This window comes from Tachyglossus aculeatus, chromosome 5 (assembly GCF_015852505.1).
Source record: "Tachyglossus aculeatus isolate mTacAcu1 chromosome 5, mTacAcu1.pri, whole genome shotgun sequence".
In the NCBI taxonomy this organism is placed as follows: Eukaryota; Metazoa; Chordata; class Mammalia; order Monotremata; family Tachyglossidae; genus Tachyglossus; species Tachyglossus aculeatus.
In genome coordinates, this window is record NC_052070.1 from 75,565,688 (window position 1) to 75,590,970 (window position 25,283).

Here is a 25,283-nt window from a genome sequence, read left to right on the forward strand (position 1 = left end):
TGTATTGAATAAAGGGGGGAACAGTGAGTGCGTGCTTTATCCTTCAAAGCTCCCAAGGGTGTGTGGCTGTACTCTCCCAAGTGCTTAGTACTGTGTTCAATAAGCACTCAATGAATATTATTGATTGACTGATTGTCTGTCCCATAGATGAGTCACTCACAGTAGAGTCAGGCTCAAGAACTGTCCTTAGTTTTTAAAGATGTTCCTACTGATACTAAGATCCTGTCCAGGTATGCAAGTGTAGCTGAAATGACTGATGTCTGACCAACACACCTGCTGCACTGTGTACCCTTTAGATTAGTTCCTTGCTGAGTTAATGAGTTTGGGCCATACCAGATCCTTCTCTATTTTCAAACTCACCACATGACATCCCAACTTTGCAAGGGCTTTGCTCAAGGAGAGCTGCAACTCTTCTCCCGACTGACTGCAGCCCAGAAGGCTGTTCATTCCACTGCAGTGATTTCCCAGCCACCCACTCTTATTTCACATTGTCTCAGACTATCCTTTGCTCTTCACTGTAAATACATGCAAATAATATTCAATGTTATGAAATATAGCTTATCTGGAAGCTACAGAATTTACTTGTTCAATTAATTTCCTTTGTTAGACTGATCATTATGGAAGAAACAGAATGAAGATTAAATAGGGAAGTCCCTTTCCTCAGATAGCTTACAATCTAGCTCATATAAAAATTTTAACAGGTAGAAAAGGCATTAGTTTAAGCACACATAGACATGTGGGAGATTAAGGGATGTAATTTTTAATTAGAATACCTGAAGGTAAGGAGCCTTCAGATATCCCTGAGTTAGCATAAGTTCATACCTCAAAGGTACATTTTAGAACTAGATGAAATTTTGAGATCTCATCCAGGTTGTTTTTTGTCTTTTTGGTTTACATGTGTGATTTTCATTCATTCACTCATTCAGTCGTATTTATTGAGCACTTACTGTGTGCAGAGCACTGTACTAGGCACTTGGGAAGTACAAGTCGGCAACATTTAGAGTTACTCCCTACCCAACAATGGGCTCACAGTCTAGAAGGGGGAGGAGACAGACAACAAAACAAAACATGTAGACAGGTGTCGGAATCGTCAGAATAAATAGAATTATAACTATTAACAAAATAAATTGAATAGTAAATATGTACAAGTAAAATAAATAGAGTAATCTGTACAAATATATACAAGTGCTGTGGAGAGGTGAAGGAGGTAGGGCAGAGTTGGGGGATTGGGAGGAGGAGAAGAGGAGACAAGGAGAGTCATTCCTGTGCACAGTGATTTCAGTCAATCAATCAATTAATGACACTTATTGATCACTAATTGTGTGAAGAGTGAAGAGTCCTAAGCACTTGGGAGAGTACAATATCATCAATCATCAATGGTATTTATCGAGTGTTGACTGTGTGCAGAACACTGTACTAAGCTTGGGAGACTACAATAAAACAGAGTTGGTAGACACATTCCCTGCCCACAGTAGAGTTGGTAGACGTGATCTCTTCCCGCAAGAGCAGAGGGGGAGACAGATATTAAAAATCAATTACAGATGGATATGTACATAAATGCTGTGGGAGCGGTGACTCTGAAAGTGCTTAAGGGAACAGACCCAAACAGATAGGCAATGCAGAAGGGAGGGTTATGATGTGAGGTGCAGCTAGGGATAGTTCTGAGAATGTACAGATTATTTCTACAGGGTGGAAAGAACACATGCCTGGGAGTCAGGAGACCTGGGTTCTAATCCCAGCTCTGGAACTTGTCTACGAATGACCTTGAATAAGTCATTTACCCTTTCTAGTCCAAGCAGTGTGGCTTAGTGGAAAGAGCACAGGCTTGGGAGTCAGAAGTCATGGGTTCTAATTCTGACTCTGCCACTTATCAGCTATGTGACTTTGGGCAAGTCACTTAACTTCTCTGTGTCTCAGTTACCTCATCTGTAAAATGGGGATTAAGACAGTGAGTCCCACATGGGACAACCTGATTACCGTGTATCTACCCCAGCACTTAGAACAGTGCTTGGCACATTGTAAGCACTTAACAAATACTATTATTATTATTATTTTCCTCATCTGTAAAAAGGGCATAATAATAATTGTGGTATTTTTAAAGGGCTTACTATGTACCAGGCACTGTCTCAGACTGGGACAGGGTCTATGTCCTACCTGAATACCCTGTATCCATCCTAATGATGATGATGATGATGGCATTTGTTAAGCGCTTACTATATACAAAGTACTGTTCTAAGTGCTGGGGGGGATACAAGGTGATCAGGTTGTCCCATGTGGGGCTCACAGTCTTAATCCCCATTTTACAGATGAGGTAACTGAGGAACAGAGAAGTGAAGTGACTTGCCCAAAGTCACACAGATGACAAGTGTCAGAGTAGGGATTCGAACCCATGACCTCTGGCTACCAAGCCCATGCACTTTCCACTGAGCCATGCTGCTTCTCTTAATGCTTAGCACAGTGCATTGCACCTAATAAGGACTTAGTAAATACCAGCACCACCACCACTGTAATTTTCACAAGAGTGGGTTTGAAATCAGAAGGACAGGTTATTTTTGTTCATCACTATTTTTGTTCATCTAGGACTATTGCAGCTCAACTTGTCTGAATGAACCAGGCCCTCTATTTTCATGAGAAGCTACCAAATTAAAGGTCTGTGAAGATCTAGTGGTGTTTAACCTTTGGAATGGCTGTGAGACCTATATCTCAGAAAGTTTCACCGGTATTACCTATGAGCCATATTGAACTTGTCAAGATAAGACTAACAATACTAAGATCCTATAACATAGTTCCTCAGCTACAAGGCAATCCTTACCACAACACATATTCTGGTTGGGACACATGAGAAGAATGGGTGATTCTAAACAGCTGTTGTATGGTAAATAAAAATGACATAAGAATCTAATGTGAGACAATAAATCAATTGTATTTATTGAACGCTTACTCTTTGCAGAGAACTGTTTGCAGAACACTGTACTAAGTACTGTACCACAGACACATCTCTCCCAGAATGCCCCACTCTCCATCTGCAGTTGTTCTGGTAGTGTATGCATAGAGTTTTCTTGGTAAAAATACGGAAGTGGTTTACTATTGCCACCTTCCACACAGTCAACTTGAGTCCTGTTCCTTGACTCTACTCTTTCCCATGTCACTGCTGCCCAGCATGTGTGAGTTTTGACTTGTAGCAGATTGCCTTCCACTTGCTAGCCACTGCCCAATCTAGGAATGGAATGGGTAGGCCTCTGTTTGACTCTGCCTCCTGTAGCCAAGACTGGTAGAGAACTGGAAACTCTACAGGTGTGATCCTGAGAGGGCACCAAGTGCCTAGAAGAGTACAATATAACAGAGTTGGTTGTCACTTTCCCACAAGGACCATGTCCAACCTGTTATCATGTATCTACTCCAGCACTTAGATATGTATGTATTTGGCAAATAACACTGAACAAATACCACAATTATTATTGTTATTGAGCAGAAGAACCGAACAAGTTTTTTAAAGATATAAGAAAAGCACAGCCTCCAATGATGTGGTCTAGCAGTGAACTGTTGGGGGAATTCTACAGAAGACAGACCAGCTGACCTGCCACATTTAAGAGAGAGTTATTTGTCCTTATAGCGCATCCATGTGCATTAATACGTTCTCAAGTTTAAGGTGATGCTGCAGATGGAGAATATTAATCAATCATTCAGTAACATTTATTGAGGAGTCACTGTGTACAGAGCACTATACTTAGCTCTTGGGAGAATACAGAACAATACAGTAGGTAGACACAATCCCTAACCATAAGGAAATTATAGTCTAAAGGGGGAGACAGGAATTGCAATAAATATGGATAGGGAAAAGGGCAGGGTATAAATGTCAAGTGCTTAAAAGGTACAGAGCCAAGAGCTTAGGCAACTCAGAAGGGAGAGCTAGTAGGGGAAATGAGGATTTAGCTAGGGAAGGAATCTTGGAGGAGAAGTGATTTTAGGAGGGTTTTGAAGGTGGAGAGAGTGGTGGTCTGTTGGTTATGAAGGGGTAGAGAGTTCCAGTCTAGAGGAAAGATAATAATAATGATGATGGTATTTGTTAAGCACTTACCATGTGCCAAGCACTGTTCTAAGCACTAGGGTAGATACACGGTAATCAGGTTGTCCCATGTGGGGCTCACAGTCTTCATCCCCATTTTACAGATGAAGTAACTGAGGCACAGAGAAGTAACTTGCCCAAAGTCACACAGCTGATAAGTGGTGGAGCCGGAATTAGAACCCACATCCTCTGACTCCCAAGCCTGTGCTCTTTCCACTAAGTCACTCGGCTTATGAAAGATGTGAGCAAGGGGTTGGCAGTGAGATAGATGAGCTTGGAATACACTGAGTAGGTTGCCATTAGACAAGCCAAGTGTGAGGGCTTGGTTATAGTAGGAGATCAGTGAGTTAAATTAGGAGTGGAAGAGCTGATTGAGTTTCTTCAACCTCTTGTTGGATTGTGGCCAGAAAGAGAAACAGGGAAAAAAGAATCTATTCTGCATTACCCCCATGAAAATAAAACAGGAAACTAGTTCTAATGACATGCCCAAGGATATGAACATTGTATCATAAATAGAGATTGGCAAGCATCAAGGGACCACCAAAGGATGTTGCTGCATCATCAGCAACTGAAAGACCAGTTTAGACTATTTTTTGCTTACAGAAGTTTATTCATTCATTCAATCGTACTTGTTGAGCAATTACTGTGTGCAGAGCACTCTACTAAGCACTTACGCAGGTTGGAGGTATGAGGGTAGGTAATATCCTACTAACAGCAGGACATGCACTTGAAAATACACTAGGCGGAGCTGTGGCACAAAGTAGTGCAGTCTTCATAGGCTTCCAAATACCATTATTATTATTATTATTATTATTATTATTATTATTATTATCATTATCATTATCATTATTATTATCATCATCATCCCTGTACATAAGCAGTTATCTGGCAATGATGGAGCCCTCTTTATAGTACTGCAGAAAATGGCACTAGTCTTTTCTCTACCTAGGGGTTTGCAGTAGCAGTGATTTTACTGCTTCCAATGAGTTTATCATGCTGTACCTGGGTTTGGTTGCTGGTAAGCAGTAATGACATAATAATAATAATAATGGCATTTATTAAGTGCTTACTACATGCAAAGCATGTTCTAAGCGCTGGGGAAGTTACAAGGTGATCAGGTTGTCCCACGGGGGGCTCACAGTCTTAATCCCTGCTTTACAGATGAAGTAACTGAGGCTCAGAGAAGTTAAGTGACTTGCTCAGTCACACAGTTAACATGGAACCAATTTGCAAAGACTTTTTTGAGGTCCTTAAAAAGGCCCCATATTTTGTGAAATCACCACCAGCAAACATTACCTGCTTTCTGACACTGGAAATCCTGATTCTCATCACGCTTTCATCATCATCAATCGTATTTACTGAGCGCTTACTATGTGCAGAGCACTGTACTAAGCGCTTGGGAAGTACAAATTTCATCTTCATCTCTGATAAACTGCAGGGCCTTTTTAAACTGTGAGCCTGATTTAAGCAGATTATCTGGAGCCTTGCCAGATTTAACATTTATATGGACTAAATTCTGTTATACTTTTCACTATTAGATATTTCTTCTATGACTATGTTGCTGAGAAGACAGTATTCACTAGAGAAAATTACATTCATTAGAATTTCTGAATAACCTGCAACAACTGTCTCTGCTTTTAAATTCAGAACACGGTACGCAGAAATTGGATTCAAGATTAAACAGCAGAGTTACACAATGACAGTTAAAGCAAATGAGGTACAAATTTTCTTGCTGATATAAATAATTGGTCTGCATAAGGATAACACATGCAAGAATCCTTGCCAGGATGAAAGACAGTAAACAAGGGGCAGTGATGAATGGCAGTGTTGTGAATAGCAAGAAGTTTTTTAGCAGGATACCACAGGGGACTGTGTTAGGTGAGGTCTTATTGTGCATCTTTATTAATGACCTGAAAGAGGGAGTGTGTGGCACAGCACTGGAAATTTCAGATGGATTGGAATGAAGAAGAGTTTCAAATCCAAGTCAGGGTAGAGAAGTTAGATACATGGGTTGAACAATCAAGGGACAGAAATGAACCCGAGAAGAAAGCAAGAGGCAATTTGGACATACTCACATGTTGAAGAGTCATCCAGCTGGGTTGAGAGATGGGTGACATGCAGGCTGCTGGCAGATCTAAAGAGTCTAACTGGCTAGGAAAGGGGCGTATGTGGATGCCAGGAGAGGTGAGGGCCTGCTACTCTTTGACTCCTCCTCACAGCTCACCAGGAGTCTTTACTGAGATAATCAGGCACAAAAGAGGGCTACCCTATAATGTGGTATCAATCAATCAACTGTCCAATGGTATATATTGAGGGCTTACTGCATGCAAAGTAATATACTAAGTGCCTGGGAGAGAGCAATACAATGGAGTCAAGTAATAATATTATATTATCATAATAATATATATTATAATTATAATATTATACTAATATCATTATTAATACTACTACTAATAATAATAATAATGATGACATGTATTAAGTGCTTACTATGTGCAAAGCACTGCTCTAAGTGCTGGGGAAGTTACAAGGGGATCAGGTTGTCCCATGGGTGGCTCATAGTATTAATCCTTATTTGACAGTTGAGGGAACTGAGGCACAGAGAAGTTAAGTGATTTGCCCAAAGTCACACAGCTGACAATTGGTAGAGCTCGATTAGAACTGATGACCTCTGATTCCAAAGCCCATGCTCTTTCCACTGAGCCACGCTGCTTCTTTGTAGACATGGTCCCTGCCCTCAAGAAGTTTACAGATGAAATATTCAGGAAAGTAGCCTACTAGTCATATCTGAAATAGAAAGTCATAAAATAGCAGGTGACACCGGACCATACCCAACTCGCCCTGGAGTGTTCTTACTTTGGTATAGTAAAGCTTAAGGAACCGTTTGTACTCACTTCATTTCTTAAAATTTAAGGGAGGCAGAGGAAAATACATTTTAGGTTCTACAGATTCAGGGTGGAATGAAGGCAGAGTTCCCTGGCAGAGTACTGTGCCTGATGACAAATTGTCAGAAATCAAGCAGCTAATGGTCAAGAATCAACAAGTACATTTGATTGACATTGTTGAAAATTGATACAATCAGATGATGAAACAGTACATTAAGGCTAAAGTTTGAGCTGGGGTTAAGATTTGGCTGAGTTCTGGGCATAGGATTCAATGATTGGTTTGCTCTACTTGTAACTTGATGATGGTTTAACATTTGATGATTGGAAATGCCAATGCTTGATTGTAGAATATTAGCATTTAGATGATTTGTTAAAATACTGAACCATTGTTATAGAAATCTGGATTAGCACTGTTCAATTTTAGCTTTTCAACAAAATTGTTGGTTTAGAAACCAGGCAATAGAGTGTGATTTTGAAAAGGAAAAGAATGTAAACACCCGATGGGATTGATTCACTGTTAATGGAATTCCTGCTGGATCAGAAAGGTACCTTCTTGACTGATCCCATCTCTATCACAGAAAGTTCCCAAGATCCTTCCAGATTAAGCCCCTTCAGGAAAAGGGCCTGTGGTGGGTACAAGAGAGAGAGGTCTGCAGCTTGCAAGTCTATGACTCCCATGGTAAATGAAAGTCTTCTGGGCAATGTAAAGTCAGACTGACTTCATGGTACCATCTCTTTTCTTAAAAACCTGGTAGAAATTTCTTTGAAAAACAGGTGGGAATTGTAGAGTAAGAACCGAGGTTTGAAATGCAGCCCAGCTATTGGCTGCATCATGAAAGTTAAAACCTGTCTGTAGAGCCTTGAAGAGATTATTGAGTTTATTTAAGTGACCAATCTATTGTGAGCAACCTTGCTGACCTTTAGCCCTTCTCCCTAGATAGCACTTAGGGAAAAACTCTCTTTTTTATTTTTATATTTTTATTTGTCGCTATTTCTCCAATTTTGACCCAGTCTGTAGTCAGATAGAAAAATGAGACCTTTTTCTAATTATGCATTTTTGTTGATGCCGTTTTCTCTAACCTCCTCATAGTCTGTGAAACTATGACTTTCATTACTCTCCAATACTTCCTAACAGCATTTTCTTTTTCAGTTGTTCCATACCCAGTTTTTGCAGGAATTTTTTCCATCAACTATACAACTTGCCTTTCTTTTCCTCCACTCCTTCCTAATACAGTCTTTTGAGAGTAAAAGCTCAATTTGAAAAGCAAAAACATAAACCTAGATCTCTTGATGTTTCTTCAGAATCATGGTTTGTATTACTTTGTCTCTCAGGGTTTCTCAGTGAGTAAGCATTTCCAGATGCCCTGAGTCCATTGCTGGGTTTAGAGAAATTGACTCATCCCTTTTCTCCTTACAACAAACTGTTTTCTTTCTACTTGAATTGGCTCAAATCTCCACTACAGAGTGCACTGAGACTAGTCAACAAACCAGGGTTTGATTGGATTAGGAGGGGAATGGGGTACCAGAGATCCTGGGCCCCTGAGGAAGTTCCTAGCTCTCAAGTCTCTTGTCCCACAGCTCCAAGGGTCATTTAGAGGGCAGCATGATAATTTATTCTCTGAAAGAGAGGGTCTCCTAATACTGAATTCCAACATATCAGTGGCAGGACCAATCTGTAACAAGAAATTTTGTTTTCCCTGGAGCACTCTGCTCACCACTCCTACCAATAAATCAATCAGTCGTATTTATTGAAGACTGATTGTGGGCACAGCACTGTACTAAACACTTGGGAGAGTACAATACAACAGAGTTGGAAAACACATGCCCTGCCCGCAGTTATCTCTTAATCTAGAGGAGGAGACAGACAGTAATATAAATAAATAAATTATGGATATGTACATAAATTCTATGAGGTGAGGGAAGGGTGGTCAATAAAGGGAGCAAATCAGGGTGAAACAGAAGGCAGTGGGAAAAGAATAGGTGAGGGCTTAGTCAGAGAAGGCTACTTGGAGGAAATGTGCCTTTAGTAAGACTTTGAAGGTGGGGAGAGTGATTGTCTTTCAGATAAGAAGAGGGAGGACTTTGCAGGCCAAAGGCAGTACGTTGGCAAGAAGTCAGCGACAATAAAGATGAGACCATGGTATAGAGAGTAAGTTGGCAAGAGAGGAGTGAAGTGTGTGGCCTGGGTTATAATAGGAGAGCAGTGAGTTGAGATAGTAGGGGACAAGTTGAGTGTCTTAAAGCTGATTGCAAGGAGTTTCTGTTTGACGTGGAGGTGGATGAGCTATTACTGGAGGTTCTTCAGGAGTTGAGAAACATGGACTGAATGTTTTTGTAGAAAAATGATCTGGGCAGCAGAGTAAAGTATAAACTGGAGTGGGGAGAGACAGATCAATGAGTAACATTTGACAAGTCCTTAGGATGTCCAAAGCACTGTAAGAAGAATTCATAGACATTTATTCAAACAGGATCTCTGGTCCACCGTGGGCTCACAATCTTGAAGATGTCTGTAGGAATGGTGTTAGTAAGGCGGTCATACACATTGGGAAAAGTCGACAATTGAAATTCTACAACGTAAAAATAAAACAGTTCAAGATTGTTGGCCTGGCAAAGGAGGGTAGGATCTTGTCCAAACTTTGCTCCTTTTAACGGTCTTTGTTAAGTGCTTACTATATACCAGGCACTGTAGATACAAGCTAATCCCACATGGGGATCATAGTTTTAATCCCTATTTTACAGATGAAGTAACTGAGGCACAAAGAAGTTGAGACTTGTCCAAGATCAAAGAGCAGACAAATGCTACAGTGGGATTAGAACCCAGATCCTCTGACTCCAAGGCCTATGTTCTTTCCACTAGGCCCCACTGCTCCTATTTACCTATGATGCATTTGGAATACACCCAGGAAGCACTTACCATGTGTCAAACACTGTTCTAAACACAGGGATGGATACCAGGTAATTCAGTTGGACATAGTCCCTGTCCCACATGGGGTTTATAGTCTAAGTGCTGAATCATAGTTGAGGAAACTGAGGCACAGGGAAGTTAAGTGACTTGCCCAAAGTGCTACAGCAGAAAAGTGGCATAGCCGGGTTTAGAACCCAGAGCCTCTGAATCCCAGGCCCATGCTCTTTCTCCTATGCAATGCTGCTTCTTGATACCTCTTTCAGGTATTAGCAACTCAAGCCATTCAGCACCCCAAGGTGTATTTCTCTTGTACTGCACAATTTGGTCTTGGCAACGCTCTGTCTTGGTAATCTGAATTAGACGTCATTTCAGTCATACTTCCACAGTGTTGTCTTTAGCTTAGTTGACACTGCAATAGTAAGAAATTGTCTGTACCTATTTTGAGGTCTATTCTAGTTGATCTTGGTTTTTTTAAGGGTGATTGGGGAGGGCTCTATTAGCTCAAGTCAACTAACACGCAGAGCATTATATGCTATACTCTATTTTTGTACCCAACCTCCCTCTCTGAAGAACACTCATTAAATAATTCAGAGCTACCTAGAGAAAAGTGCCACAGAGAGATGTCTTTATTATTGCAGTTTTGTTCATATCTGAAAATGGTTAAATAAAACATTTAAAAAATATGATAACATAATAACTCAGGCAAGAAGCATCAAACCAGATTCCCTTAATGATAACGATGAAACATAGATAATTATTCACTGGTAGGATTATATGAGCCAACTAGATTTGGCTCTTGAAGGAGCAGAATGGCACAGTGGATAGGGCATTCGCCTGGAAGTCAGAAGGTCATTTGTTTTAATCCCAGCTCTACCACTTGTCTGCTGTGTGACCTTGAACAATTCACTTCCCTTCTCTGGGCCTCCGATACTTCATCTGTAAAGTTGGGGATTGGAACTGTGAGCCCCTTGTGGGATAGGGCCAGTGTCCACCTCAGAGCTTAGTTCACTGCCTGGCACATAGTAATAGCTTAACAAATACCACAATAATAATTATTATCATTGAGTTGCTTAAGGGGTTTCTCCCCTATCGCAACTGCATTGCCTAATTTTGGGTTAACCTAGTGTTAAAACAAACTACAATGGCAGAACAATTAGGGATCCAGTGTTGAAACCTGCAGGGAACTGGGCCTATGACTCTTATTCTGGGCCAAGGGAAGACAGGCCAATTTAGGCTGTTGTCTAGTAATACACTCTCTTCTTTCCCCATTTGGGGTTCCTTGGGCTAATATACATTATTACCACTACTATTAGCACAAGTACCTCCTGAAAATTAGATCAAGTTGGCTTGAGTGGCTACTGATAGCCCTATGGATATCTCACAGTATGTGACATCGTGTGTGATGCATCGAGCATAAAACCTAATGCAATATTTTGTGGAAATTTGTGGAAATTCACCTGGATCTAACACATTTCTCCCTGGGGATCCCTGTGCACTATAGAATTGCTTCTGAACCCCTGCATTCTCTTTCCAGAGCCCTATGTATAGGGGAGCTTCATATGAGGTAGAGGGAGGCTGAGGAAGAACAGAGAAGCAGCATGGCCTAGTGGAACAAGCACAGGCCTGGGGGTGGTCTTCTGACTTGTATTCTAATTCCAGCTCTCCCAAATACTTGCTATGAGACCTTGGGCAAGTCACCAAAGTTGTCTGTGCCTCAGTTTCCTCAATTGTACAATAGGGATCAAATACCTGTTCTCCTACTTAGAATGTGAGCCCCATGTGGGACAGGTACTGTGCCCAACCCACTTCACTTGTGTCTACCCCAGTGCTTAGAACAGCATTTGACACATAGAAAGCACTTTAATAAATCACTTACTATGCTTAAAAAGGATGTAAAAATATTATTATATATGTAGATGCGTATATATATATAATTTTGGTATTTGTTAAGCACTTTATTTGCCAGGCACTGTACTATATATATACTGAGGCTTCTGGGGCCATGGTGGCACCTGGCAAGGGAGATGCCAATGTAAATAATAATGATAGTAATAATAATAACAATATTTGTTAAGTGCTATCTATGTACCAAACACTGTATTAAGCACTGGCGTAGATAAAGATCATCAGGTCCCTCATGGGGCTCAGAGTCCAAATAGGTGGGAGAGCAGGTATTGAATCTCCATTTTGCTGATGAGGGAACTGAGTTACAGAGAAGTTACACAGCATGTATGTTGTGGAGCCGGAATTAGAACCCAGTTCCTCTGACTCCCAGGACTGTGCTCTTTCCACTATGCCATGCTGCTAAAACTGACTGTCGGGTATTAAATTGGTGACTAGATTTGGCTAGTATTGGAAGGGCATAGGCTCACACTCTTGGAGCAAGCCATGGACCTGGCTGGGTTCCAGATATTTGGGCTTTGCAAGACTCTGATCTAGAGCTTCCCTTTGAAACCAATACAATCCTATCTAAGAAGGATATCGATTAGTTTCCACTTTTAATCAGAAGAGGGATAACATAAAATCTGCCAATGCTGTTTGCTTCAAAGAGTTCAGGGAAAAGGCAAATCCGTTATCAATCAGTGGTATTTACTGAGCCACAGAATGTACAGCACTGTTCCAAGTGCTTGGGAGAATACAACAAAACCAACACATACCCTCCATAAAGCGTTTTCAATTTAATGTGGGGCTAACACAATTAGAGAGAAGCAATGATTTGGAATCCTGCTGATTTTCTTGCCAGTCCAGAAAATGTTCTACAAGTTTATTCAAATTCAGCAGTCTTTCTGACAGCTCTGACAGAAGCATCAGCAGAGTCCAAAATGTGCTGGAACTTTCCACCAGCTCAAATCCCGGCCCCCGGGTTTGCCTTTTACCTCATGTGTTTTGCAGCTGCTTAGGAGAGCCCCACAAACTCTTCATTGCAAATCAAAGCCCAGCTCTGCTGCCAACCCTGCCACCATGTTAATCAGTATGGACACTTCAGAGGTTCTCAGAGAATCCTGACCCATTCAACTAATGGGTTAACCATATCCTTTGGATGTTGCTGTTTTTTAAGCTTCGTTATGAATAACGATGCTGCAATGGTAAAAACATTTGTCCCTGTTGCAACCTTTAAGGCAGGGGTAGTGCATACTTACTCTTTTGTACTCCCCCAAGTGCTTCCTTCAGTGCTCTGCCCAGAATAATCAATTGTATTTACTTTGTGGTTACTGTGCGCAGAGCAATGACCTAGATGCAAGTGCAACTAAGGGAGAGGACAGTATAGCGGATTTGGTAGACAAGTTCCCTGCCCACAACGAACGTTTGGTGAATGATATTGTAGGATTGATTATCTAGTCAACACTGTCTTTCAATTAATTAGTAACGATAAAAGTTTGTAGACCCTTAGAGCCTTAGTGTGTCAAACAATAATAATTCTTAACAATCAATATAATTAAGTTGATAAATAATAAAATTGAAAAAATGATAATAATGATAATGTAATCAAGAGCTTATAATATGTGCCAAGTGCTGTGTTAAGCACTTGGATGGATACAAATGGGGCATGGGACATGGCTACATGGGACATGTGGGACATGGTCCCTGTCCCACTTGGAACTCAGAATCTAAGGGGGAGGGAGAATAGGTATTCCCCAACTTAGAGATGAGGAAACTTAAGCACAGAGAAGTGAAATGATTTACCCAAGGTCACATAGCAGGCAGTTGGCGGAGCTGAGGTTGTAACCCTAGCCTTCTGACTCCCTGTCCTGTGTTCTTTCACTGGCCCTCTTTGCTTCTCAGAATCATTGAGCCAGGTTTTCCCAGTCTGTGACATGGTTTCTCAGTAATTTATCAGATCATTTTGGAGGTGTATTAACTACGTCAGGCCATTTCCAGGGAATAATTTTAAGCCCAGGGAAATGGGGCTCTTATTCCAAAGGCCACATTTTTTAAAATTGGCATTCATGTTCCATTACCCCTTTTCTCCCTCTGCCCTCCCGCAACCCTCTTCCAGTTAAGTCTGGACTCCCTGTAGACAGTAAGCTTGTTGTGGGCAGGGAATGTGTCTACCAACTCAGTCATTTTGTATTCTCCCAAGTGCTTAGTACAATGATCTGCACAGAATAAGTGCTTGATAAATATGATTGATTTAATTGATTGATTAACGCATGACTGAAATCCAGTTCCAAGTTCATTTTTCTCCTCATTTTTTTCAGAGGTTTAGGTAAACTAGGTGTCATTTTCTCTTTCAAGGAGAAAAGGTTGTGAAATGTGTCAGAGAGGTTATGCTACATCAAACAGGTCTCCTGGTTTATGCCCAGTTCTGCCACAATTTTGCTGTGAAATGAATTACTTAACTTTCCTATACCTCCCTTTGGTCAGTCAGGTCTACTCATCCCTAATCCATGCTACCCCATTCACTGACATAGCAGTTTAAGGATTGAAGAAGCATGGTCGAGTGGAAGGAACCCAGGCTTGGGAGTAAGAGGACCTGGTTGCTAATTCTGGCTCTGCCACTAACCTTCTGTGTGACCTTGGGAAGTCACTTAACTTCTCTGGGCCTCAGTTTCCTCATCTGTAAAATGGCGATTCAATTTCTGTTCTCCCTCCTACTTAGATTGTAAGCCCCATGTGGAACAGGCACTGTGTCTGGCCTGATGAACTTGTATCTACCCCAGTGCATAGAACAGTGCTTGACATGTAGTAAGCATGTAACAAATACCACATTGTTATTAATATCATTATTAGTAGTAATAGTAATTACGGTATTTAAGCACCTACTGTACTAAGTACTAGATTCTTGAGCTCTTCAGAAAGAAATGTGCTCTGTGAAAAGCCAGCATTATGAAACTATGTCATCAGGGGATGGGAGCTGGTGGGTGAGTGCAGGCTGTTGTTCTGGGCAAACCTTCTTATCCAGCACCAAACCGCAGAAGTGAAGCCCGCCCCCAAGCGTTTAGAATGGTTGCAGCAGCTTGTAACCATTCATTCATTCATTCATTCATTCATTCAATCGTATTTATTGAGCACTTACTGTGTGCAAAGCACTGTACTAAGCACTTGGGAAGTACAAGTTGGCAACATATAGAGACGGTCCCTACCCAACAACGGGCTCACTGTCTAGAAGGGGGAGACAGACAACAAAACAAAACATGTGGACAGGTATCAAGTCACCAGAATAAATAAAAATAAAGCTAGATGCACATCATTAACAAACTAAATAGAATAGTAAAGATGTCCAAGTAAAATAAATAGGGTAATAAATCTGTACAAACATATATACAGGTGCTGTGGGGAGGGGAAGGAGGTAGGGCAGGGGGGATGGGGAGGAGGAGAGGAAAAAGGGGGCTCAATCTGGGAAGGCCTCTTGGAGGAGGTGAGCTCTCAGTAGGGCTTTGAAGGAAGAGAGCTAGCTTGGCGGATGTGCGGAAGGAGGGCATTTCTGGCCAAGGGGGAGGACATGGGCTGGGAGTCGACGGTGGGACAGGTGACAATGAGGTACCAAGGACCATTAGCCTAAAACGATGAGGTTCCTGGAGACTACCCCCTCCAAGTTATATTTTAACTTGTACATTTTACTGGTGATAGTTGTGAGGCGGTGTGTCCTAGTGGAAAGGGCTTGGGAATGGAAGTCAGGAGACAGGTTTCTAATTTCAGCTCTGCCAACCACCCTGATGTTGACTTGAAGGGAAATCACTTAATCTCTCTGTGTCTCAGTTTCCTTATCTATAAAACAGGGATAAAATACCTGGTCTTCCCACCTTTTAGACTGTGAACCCCGTGTGGCCCAAGGACTGTGTCCATTATAATTATCTAAATCTTCATGAGAAGCAGTGGAAAGAGCATGGGCTTGGGAGTCAAGGGTTGTGGGTTCTAATCCCAGCTTTGCCATTTGTCTGCTGTGTGACTTTGGGCAAGTCACTTCACTTCCCCTGTGCCTCAGTTATCTCATCTTTAAAATGGAAATTAAGACTGTGAGCCTCACGTGGGACAACCTGATTACCTTGTATCTCCCCCAGTGCTTAGAACAGTGCTTGGCACATAGTAAGTGCTTAACAAATACCATCATTATCATTATTCCCCAGCACTTAGCATGGGTTTTTGTAGCAAAGAAAGAAATAAATACCATAATAATTATTCTGATTATTGAATTTGACTTGCTTTTACTGTTGTTTGTATTATGTGCCTGTTATGTATGACATAGGTTGGGACCCTATTGCTGGGCCAGGGGCTTACTGATTTTCCTGTATTTACCCCAACTCTTAGCGCAGTGTTTTGTCCATGGTAAGTGCTAATAAATGTTAGTAGCTTAAAATTGAACATAATAATCAATCAATGGAGCTTGAGTGCTTATTGTGTGTGCAGAGCACTGTACTAAGCACTTGGGAGAGTACAGTGCAACAGACTTTGCAGTAATGTTCCCTGCCTACAAGGAGCTTACAGTCTAGAATGATGTTAAAAGCCTTATTTTACAAAGGTTAGAAGAACTGTAATGGTTCTTTTTCTAGGGGATCTCTTTAAATGAGAATCCAGCAACCTGCACTGAAAATTCTACTTTAGGATTTTACATTTGTAGAAAAACTTTATGTTAAAAGAGATGGATCCAATATTCTATCTCTTGTGGAGAAGAAATGCTTTATTAGGGTAACCCAAAGAAAAATGACTATATTAAAATTTATTATTTTCAATTATTTTCAATGGTATTGATTAAGCACTTACTATTTGCAGAGTAGAATACTAAGTAAGTGCTTGGCACTACAGTAAGCACTTATGTTATTCTATTCTTTCATTTCCTTTAATAGTATGCTACTTTAAAAAATGAGTAACATTAAAATTCTTATGATTAGGCTTCCTTTTTTATATTTCTTGAAAATCTAATTACATCTAACAGCAGGGAATGTGTCTACAGCTCTATTGCATTGTACGCTCCCAAACACTTAATACAGTACTCTGCACACAGTAAGTGCTCTAGAAATACCATCGATTGATTATTAACAGAAACTCTACAGTCTTCAAGCTGTTGCTGTCATGTGCTGTAAACTACATACTGTTTCATGTTTCAACTTTTCCCAGAGAGCAATTAAAGGTAGCATTCTAGATTGATCATTTTGGTCACACCAACGTTGTTTGTAGGGAAATATCTCTGCTTTCAAGCTTTCTTCCATAAACTACTTTCAGTTTTAATTTCATTGCAAGCTAAAATAAGGTTCTACTTCCCCTTAAGGGACTCCTGACACTTTAACGTCTCTTACTTGAATGCCTTTGGATTTGTATTGGGATCTTACCAGCTACATTCCAGGCTCAAAGGGAATTCAAGTTCTGTGAATTAAGATTCTAAGGATTACAATATTGGGTCAGACTAATGGTCTACCCTGTTCACAGTTCTTTCTCCCATGACCCTTGCCCCCTTCTATCTTACCTCTCTGATTTCTTACTACAGCCAGCATGCTCAATCCTGTAACATCAACCTACTCACTGTATCTAGATTCTATCTAGCTAGCTGTTAACCTCTCGCCCACATTTTGCCTCTCCCTGCATATGCAAAACACTATCACTGTTCCTATCTTCAAAGCCTTATTAAAATCACATCTCCTCCAAGAGGCCTTCCCCATTAAGCCTTCATTTCCCCTACTCCCAATCCCTTCCACTTCACCCTTGAATTTAGATTTAAATCCTTTGATATTCACCCCACTCTCAGCCCCTTAGCGCTTATGTACATATCTGTAATTTATTTTAATGTCATGCTCCCCCTTTAGACTGTAAGCTCCTTGTGGTCAAGGAACATTGCTTCCAATTCTATTGTGTTGTACTCTTCCAAGTGCTTAATACAGTGCTCTGCACAAAGTAAGTGCTCAGTAAATATCATCATCATCAATCGTATTTATTGAGCACTTACTATGTGCAGAGCACTGTACTAAGCGCTTGGGAAGTACAAATTGGCAACATATAGAGACAGTCCCTACCCAACAGTTGGCTCACAGTGTAAAAGTAAATATATTTGATTAATTGAACAGTGGCACCAAATGCTGGTTGGAGAAACCCTTGGCCTTAGGGATCTTCTTGTATTTGAAAATGATACCCCAAAAAGTGAAACCAAGGAGCAAAATCATTAGTGTTCATTTTAGAGTCCAGCAAAGATGATTCATTAAAAAAAAGCTCCTGGGTAATATTACCTTTTTTTTTTCCTTAATGGAATTGGTTAAGTACCTACTATGCACCAAGCACTATACTAAATGCTGGGATAGAGACAAGGAATTCATGTTGGACACAGTCACAGTCCCACATGGGGCTCACAGTCTCAATCCCCATTTTACAGATGAGGTAACTGAGGCACAGAGAAGCAAAGTGACTTGCCCAAGGTCACACAGCAGACAAGTCGCAGAGCTGGGACTAGAACCCAAGTCTTTCTGACTCTCTGACCCATATTCGGTGTCCTAGGCCATGCTGCTTCTCTAATTGACATTTCTTTAAGAGTACTACATTATTTTCTCTATATGCATTTTGTGTTTTGTAAAGTTTAGCAAGCTTAATTGTTAGACCACATTTTACACGTCATAGTTATACATTTTTGTTTATTTCCATTGGTTATGATGATTGCTATGATTGCTCCAGATCCCCGAAGAGGTGAGAAGAATTTAGCTTTCAGTAATAAGGAGCACATATGTTGTTGGACCTCACAGCCACTGAGCGAAAGGATAAACCAGGGAATATCTGCCATCATTCCAAAGGAGTGTGGAATATTATTTATTATGCTTGAGTTAGTTTGGGAGTCTTGGAAAAACTAAAGCAGTCCCTCTTTTCCCATTTTGTCTTTCATCTCTAAAACTTGTAAACTTGAAATGTTCTTTTCCTGTTAAGCTTGGTCACTGAAACTCACCCATGACTTATTTTGCTACAGTCAGTGGTAATGATAGCAAGAAAACCTGGAATCTAGGTTTCTGGTATTGCTCACATTCCTTGCTTTCACCTTTGTCTTGAATTAGAGATGAAGCACGGGATTTTTCTTGAAGGATGACTGTTCAGTGAGGTCTTTACTAGAACTTCTGTATAAGATTGGCACATATTGTAGTCAGCCTTGGACTGATGCCCAAATGAGAGATTCAAACCTTAAGGGAGAGTGATTTAAGTTAATTTGGGGTGAATTCATCATCAATCGTATTTATTGAGCACTTACTATGTGCAGAGCACTGTACTAAGCGCTTGGGAAGTACAAATTGGCAACATATAGAGACAGTCCCTACCCAACAGTGGGCTCACAGTCTAAAAATTCATATGTTTTAGACTTCCATAAGTCTCTGTAACTGAACTACAACAATTAATGACTGCAGCATTTGTTAAGGGCATATTATGTAATAATAATAATAGTATTTATTAAGCACTTGCTATGTGCCAAGCACTGTTTGAAGCACTGGGGTAGATACAAGGTAATTAGGTTGTCCCACATGGGGCTCACAGTTTTAATCCCCATTTTACAGATGAGGTAACTGAGGCCCAGAGAAGTTAAGTGGACTTTCCCAAGGTGACAGAAAAGACAAGTCATGGTGCCAGAATTAGAACCCACATCCTCTGACTTCCAAGCCCGTGGTCTTTCTACGAAGCCACACTGCTTCTCTTATGTACTAAGTACTGTACTAAGCCCTGGGCTAGATACAAGATAATCAGAGAAGTCACAGTCTCTGTCCCACATGGATAGAGTTCACGGTCTAATTGGGGAGAAAGAGCAGGTATTGAATCCCCATTTCACAAATGAGGAAACTGAGGCAGAGAGAAGGTAAGTGACTTGTCCAAGGTCACCCAGCAAGCAAGTGGCAGAGCTGGGATTAGAACCCAGGTCCTCTGAATCCCAGGCCAGTACTCTTTCCATTAGGCAACACTGCTACCCCATTGGCGACGTGGTCAGCGAAGAATCTGGATGTCTTCCTCCCTTCCCATATGCCAAAATTAAGATTCTTGGCTTCTTTTTTTCTTTTTCTTCCAAATATAATGCACATGGTAACCTGAATAGCATCTGAATAGTGTATCTGACAGCTGTGAATATTAAGAAAGGAAATTGCAGATGTGGGATCATTTTACGGATAATTCAACAAAAACAAACAAACCTAACTTTCTCTCAATTACTGGCCCAGTTTAGAGTATTACCAGGATAATTGCCTAAATTTTCTAATCTACTTTGCTGGTATAGACCTGGTTTCAATGTTAGTATCATATGTCTGGTCTGATTATTAGACAAAAATCAGAAACTTTCAAAAGGCTGTTTTTAACAGATATTACTTTGGATTTCTTAACTCTTGTTCATTTCCTGTGTGTATTTTTCAAGTGGCCTCAGGACAATTAAAGCACACAGCAAAGACTATAAAACCTTGCCTGGATACTTTCCATAATCCCCACCTCCCCCACAGCCTATTCCAACTTCTCCACAAATCTCAGACTCTTATTTTATCAGTTTGAGAATCAAGCATAAGTACTGAGTGATGATGGCCTTCCTGAAAAGCTATTTTCTGATAATTGTAACTGGTACCTTTCATTAACTAGAAATAGCCATGCATCAATTCAGAGGAGTAAATTAAATGAAAAAAATAAACATTTACCTGATTAATTTGAAAGGAAACTTGTTTTCAGAGAGATTCTGCAGATTAAATAATGGCTTACATATAACAGTTCACCCTAATGATAAATGCATGTATTTTGTAGTTTGTTTAGTTTAGTTTAGTTAATAGTTTAGAAGCAGTGTGGCCTGATGGAGAGAGCATTAGCCTGAGAATCAGAAGGACCTGGTTCCTAATCCCAGGTCCACCACTTGTCTGTTGTGTGACCTTGGCAAGTCACTTAACTTTTCTGTGCCTTGATTACCCCATGTGCAAAATGGGGATTAATGCTGATGGACATTCATTCAACTCATTCATTCAATCATATTTATTGAGTGCTTACTGTGTGCAGAGCACTGCGCTAAGCGCTTGGGAAGTACAAGTTGGCAACATATAGAGATGGTCCCTACCCAACATGGACTGTGTCCAACCTGATTAGCTTGTATCTACCCCAGTACTGAGTACAGCCAGGGCACATACTGAGCACTTAACAAATACCACAGTATATATAAAGTTTTGAATATCTATCCATTTATTTTGTATTGTTTATTATTCTTTACATTCATTTAATCGTATCATTTCTATACACACAGAGAGATACATGTTTCTTGTTTTTAAAGAGGAGACATTTTTTATTATAGTCAGTTCTCCCATAATGCATGTTTTCACCACAAATTTTGGCTAGAATGATGTTGGGAAATTATAAATGTTCTTTCTCAAATGCACATCTATCTGAATAGAACGTAATGAGGAAATGGGTGTCTTCATGCTAGTGGTGCTGGTCAAAGTGTGTATGTGACAACACAAGGTTTTCTTGTGATGGGGTTTAAGGAGAATGTAATCCCTTCTTCAAAATACTAATAGCAATTGTACTATCCATTCGGTGCCTACTAACTGCCATGCACTGTGCTGAGCCCTGGGGGAGATTCAATTCAATTCAATCATATTTATTGACCACTTAATGTGTGCAAAGCACTGTATTAAGCACTTAGGAGAGTACAACTTAGGAACTAGACACATTCCCTATCCACATCAAGCTTACAGTCGAGAGGGGGAGATGGACATTAATATAAACAAATGAACAAATTACAGCTATGTACGTAAGTTCTGTGGGGCTGGAAGAGGGATGAATAAAGGGAGAAAGTCAGGGTGATGCAGGAGGGAGTGGGAGAAGAGGAAAGTAAAGCTTATTCAAGAAAGGCCCCTTGGAGGAGGTGTGCCTTCAAAAAGGCTTTGAAGAGTCAATATAAGCAAATCAAACACAGTCCATTTCTTCAGTTTGAAGGGCACAGAAGCATAATTCAACCAATCAGTCATATTTATTGAGCTTTTACTAGGTGCAGAGCACTATACTAAGCACTTGGGAGAGTACAATACAACAGGGTTCCGCATCCTTGGAAGCCGTGGAAGGGAAAGCTCTTACTTTCTTTCTCTCTCCACTCCCCTTTCCTCTATCTGAAGTAAGAATTTGCATCTTGCAAATAAAGAATCAGTGTAAGGACAAGAGCACTCTAATAATAATTATTATTAATAATTATGGTATTTGTTAAGTGCTTACTATATTCCAGGCACTATACTAATCATTGGGGTGGATGCAAACAAATTGGTTTGACATAGTCCCTGTCCCACATGGGCTCACAGTCTTGATACCCATTTTACATATGAGGTAGCTGAGGCACAGAAAAGTGAAGTGACTTTCCCAAGGTCACATAGCAGACAAGTGGCAGAGCCAGGAATAGAACCCACAACCCTATGACTCTCAGGCCTATGCTCTATCTACTACCCCATACTGCTTCTCATAATCATTATTATGATTGTATTAGTTAAGTGGTTTGCCATGTGCCAAGCCCTGTACTAAGCTCTGGAGTGGATAGAAGCTAATCAGCTTAGAAACAGTCCCTGTCCCACATGGGACTCACAGTCCATGCCAGAGAGAGAACAGGAATTGAATCCTGATTCTACAGATGAAGAAACTGAGGCACAGAGAAGCTAAGTGATTCACCCCAGGTCACAGAGGAGGCAGGCTCCAGAGCTGAGATTAGAAGTGGGTTCTCTGATTCTCTGACTCTTGGGTTTTCCACAAGGCCACACTGCTTCTCACACGATCTTGCAACCACTGCTCCTTAACATAACAGGTGTTTTAACTACAAGGTTTGGAATGGGAAGGAGAACTGGTCTGTGGCAGCTGTGCTGATGGCAGGATCTTCAACAGAGTGGCAGGATCTTCAGTAGAGCGACTCAGTTACCCCAGTGGCCAGATTTTCTTTAATATAGGAAGAGATGGGAGGAGGGCTGGGGGAGCTTCCAGGAAGTGGCTGCTTCTGCAGGACTGGACCAATGATTCGTGCATATGGGGGAACAAAGGAGACTTGGGATAGGAAAAAGACAAAAAAAGGAAATATAGCAGAGAAAGTAAGAGAGAGGGAAGGAAGACAGAACAAGAGAATGAGTGCATCAGAGGGAGTGAGAGAGAGTGAGACAGAGGGGGAGGGAGAGAGAGAGATGACAGACCAGAAGCACTCATAGTGTAGTTGTAGTCATTCCATCCTAAAAGTGTCCGTCTGAATGGCGTCACTAGAACTGTCACTATGACTTGGGTGTTTTCTATGCCAGCCTCTGCCAGAAATGTCTCAGTGTCAATCTATCTCTTCTGAAACCAGGCCTCTCACCCCTTCAGTCAGAAGTGCTCAAAACTCACATGTAAGACTTACTGCTCAAGAAGTATTATCGACTGTTCCCTAGGTATTCATGCAGGTAAATCTGGAGAGCTAGTGATCATAATAACCGTCCCTTCATGCAAAGGGAAGTCTTGGGCTCAATATTTTTACTATGTCTAGTATCATTTGGGGATAGGTACTCACAGCAGGTGCAGGGGACATGGGATGGTGATTCTGCTTTAGCATGACATCCACTCTGCTTTCCTGTGACATCCTAAAATCTAAATAAATGTTCTATGTTAGGATGTGGAGTGGGTGGTGGAATCTAGCACTACCCACCTTGATAGTAAATTTCCTTGTTTTTCAGGGAAGCAGCTACCTTAAGTGGATACTGACAGGGTGTGGAGGGAGATAAATTTCTCTTCCATGCCTCCTCCTTGTTGCTTTTTTTCCGCACCTCACAAGATGTTCAGATGGGAGTTAAGATTCACATTATTGTTATTACTTGATGCCGAGTTAAGAAATAGGAGAGCTTACAGATGAAATTAAGTTTTAAAACTTCTCTGTAATAAAAGATTCCATCAGGTAGTGATTGGTTTTAGCATATTTATAATTCTTGAAACTCTTTGAGTTTATTCTATTTTGAGCAAATAAACTATGACGGGGGATTATTGTCTTCCTGATTTGGAATTTCCTTAAATATCACTGGCACTTTAAGTAATAGCAACCCCTTAATACTCCTCACCACATAATTGTGATAATTGTTAATAGTCTAAAGCACTCATTATATGCCGAACACTGTATTAAGTGCTAGGATGGATATAAGACTACCATCCTTCCAGTCTCACAAGTCCGCAAACTTGGTGTCATCCTCGACTCTGCTCTCTCGTTCACCCCTCACATCCAGTCCATCACCAAAATCTGCCGGTCTCACCTCCGCAACATTGCCAAGGTCTGCCCTTTCCTCTCCATCCAAACCGCTACCCTGCTGGTTCAATCTCTCATCCTATCTTGACTTGGTTCCTGCATCAGCCTCCTCTCTGATCTCCCATCCTCCTGTCTCTCCCCTCTTCAGTCTATATTTCATGCTGCTGCCTGGATCATCTCTGTGCAGAAATGCTCTGGGCATGTTACTCCCCTCCTCAAAAATCTCCAGTGGCTACCAGTCAACCTATACATCAGGCAAATACTCCTCACTCTAGGTTTCAAGGCTCTCTATCACCTCGCCCCCTCCTACCTCACCTCCCTTCTTTCCTTCTACAGCCCAGCCCACACCCTCCACTCCTCTGCTGCTAACCTCCTCACTGTGCCTAGTTCTCACCTGTCCCAGCGTTAACCCCCGGCCCACATCCTCCCCCTGGCCTGGAATGCCCTCCCTCTGCACATCCGCCAAGCGAGCTCTCTTCCTCCTTTCAAAGCCCTACTGAGAGCTCATCTCCTCCAGGAGGCCTTCCCAGACTAAGCCCCCTTTTTTCTCTCCTCCTCTCCATCCCCCCGCCCTACTTCCTTCCCCTCCCCACAGCACCTGTATATATGTTTATACAGATTCATTACTTTATTTATTTTACTTGGACATATTTACTATTCTATTTATTTTGTTAATGATGTGCATCTAGCTTTATTTTTATTTATTCTGGTGACTTGACACCTGTCTACAGGTTTGTTTTGTTGTCTGTCTCCCCCTTCTAGACTGTGAGCCCGTTGTTGGATAGGGACTGTCTCTAAATGTTGCCAACTTGTACTTCCCAAGCACTTAGTACAGTGCTCTGCATACAGTAAGCGCCCAATAAATACGATTGAATGAATGAATATAAGACAATCATGTTGGACCCAGTTCCCATCCTAAATGGGGTTTGCAGTATAAGTAGAATGGAAGACGATTCAATCCCCATTTTACAGATGAGGAACCTGAAGTTTTTTATGATATTTGTTAAGAGCTTACGATGTACCAAGCACTGTACTAAATGCTGGGGTAGATGCAAGGTTGGGCATTCCCATGTGGGACTCTCAGTCTTAATCCCCATTTTACAGATTAGGAAACTGAGGCCAAGAGAAGGGAAGTGGGCATCGGGGGTGGCGGGGGGCCTGCTCGTGCGTGGGGCTACCGTTTGGCACCCCCTTCCCCGGAGGCTTCAGGAGAGGGCTCCTCACAGAAGCAGAGGGGCAGGAGAGGGTGAGCCGTCGTCCAATCTGCCCATTCTT

At 41.2% G+C, this 25,283-nt stretch overlaps 1 protein-coding gene and 1 non-coding gene across 2 annotated transcripts in view; one reads left to right on the plus strand and one right to left on the minus strand.

The window, feature by feature from the left end:
• Positions 1 to 25,283, plus strand: part of NRG1 (neuregulin 1) — a 1,079,813-nt gene that overhangs the window by 122,272 nt on the left and 932,258 nt on the right.
• On the minus strand, positions 3,175 to 3,312 carry LOC119929356. The gene has a single exon (XR_005451483.1). It is a non-coding gene; the product is annotated as a small nucleolar RNA SNORA7 (small nucleolar RNA).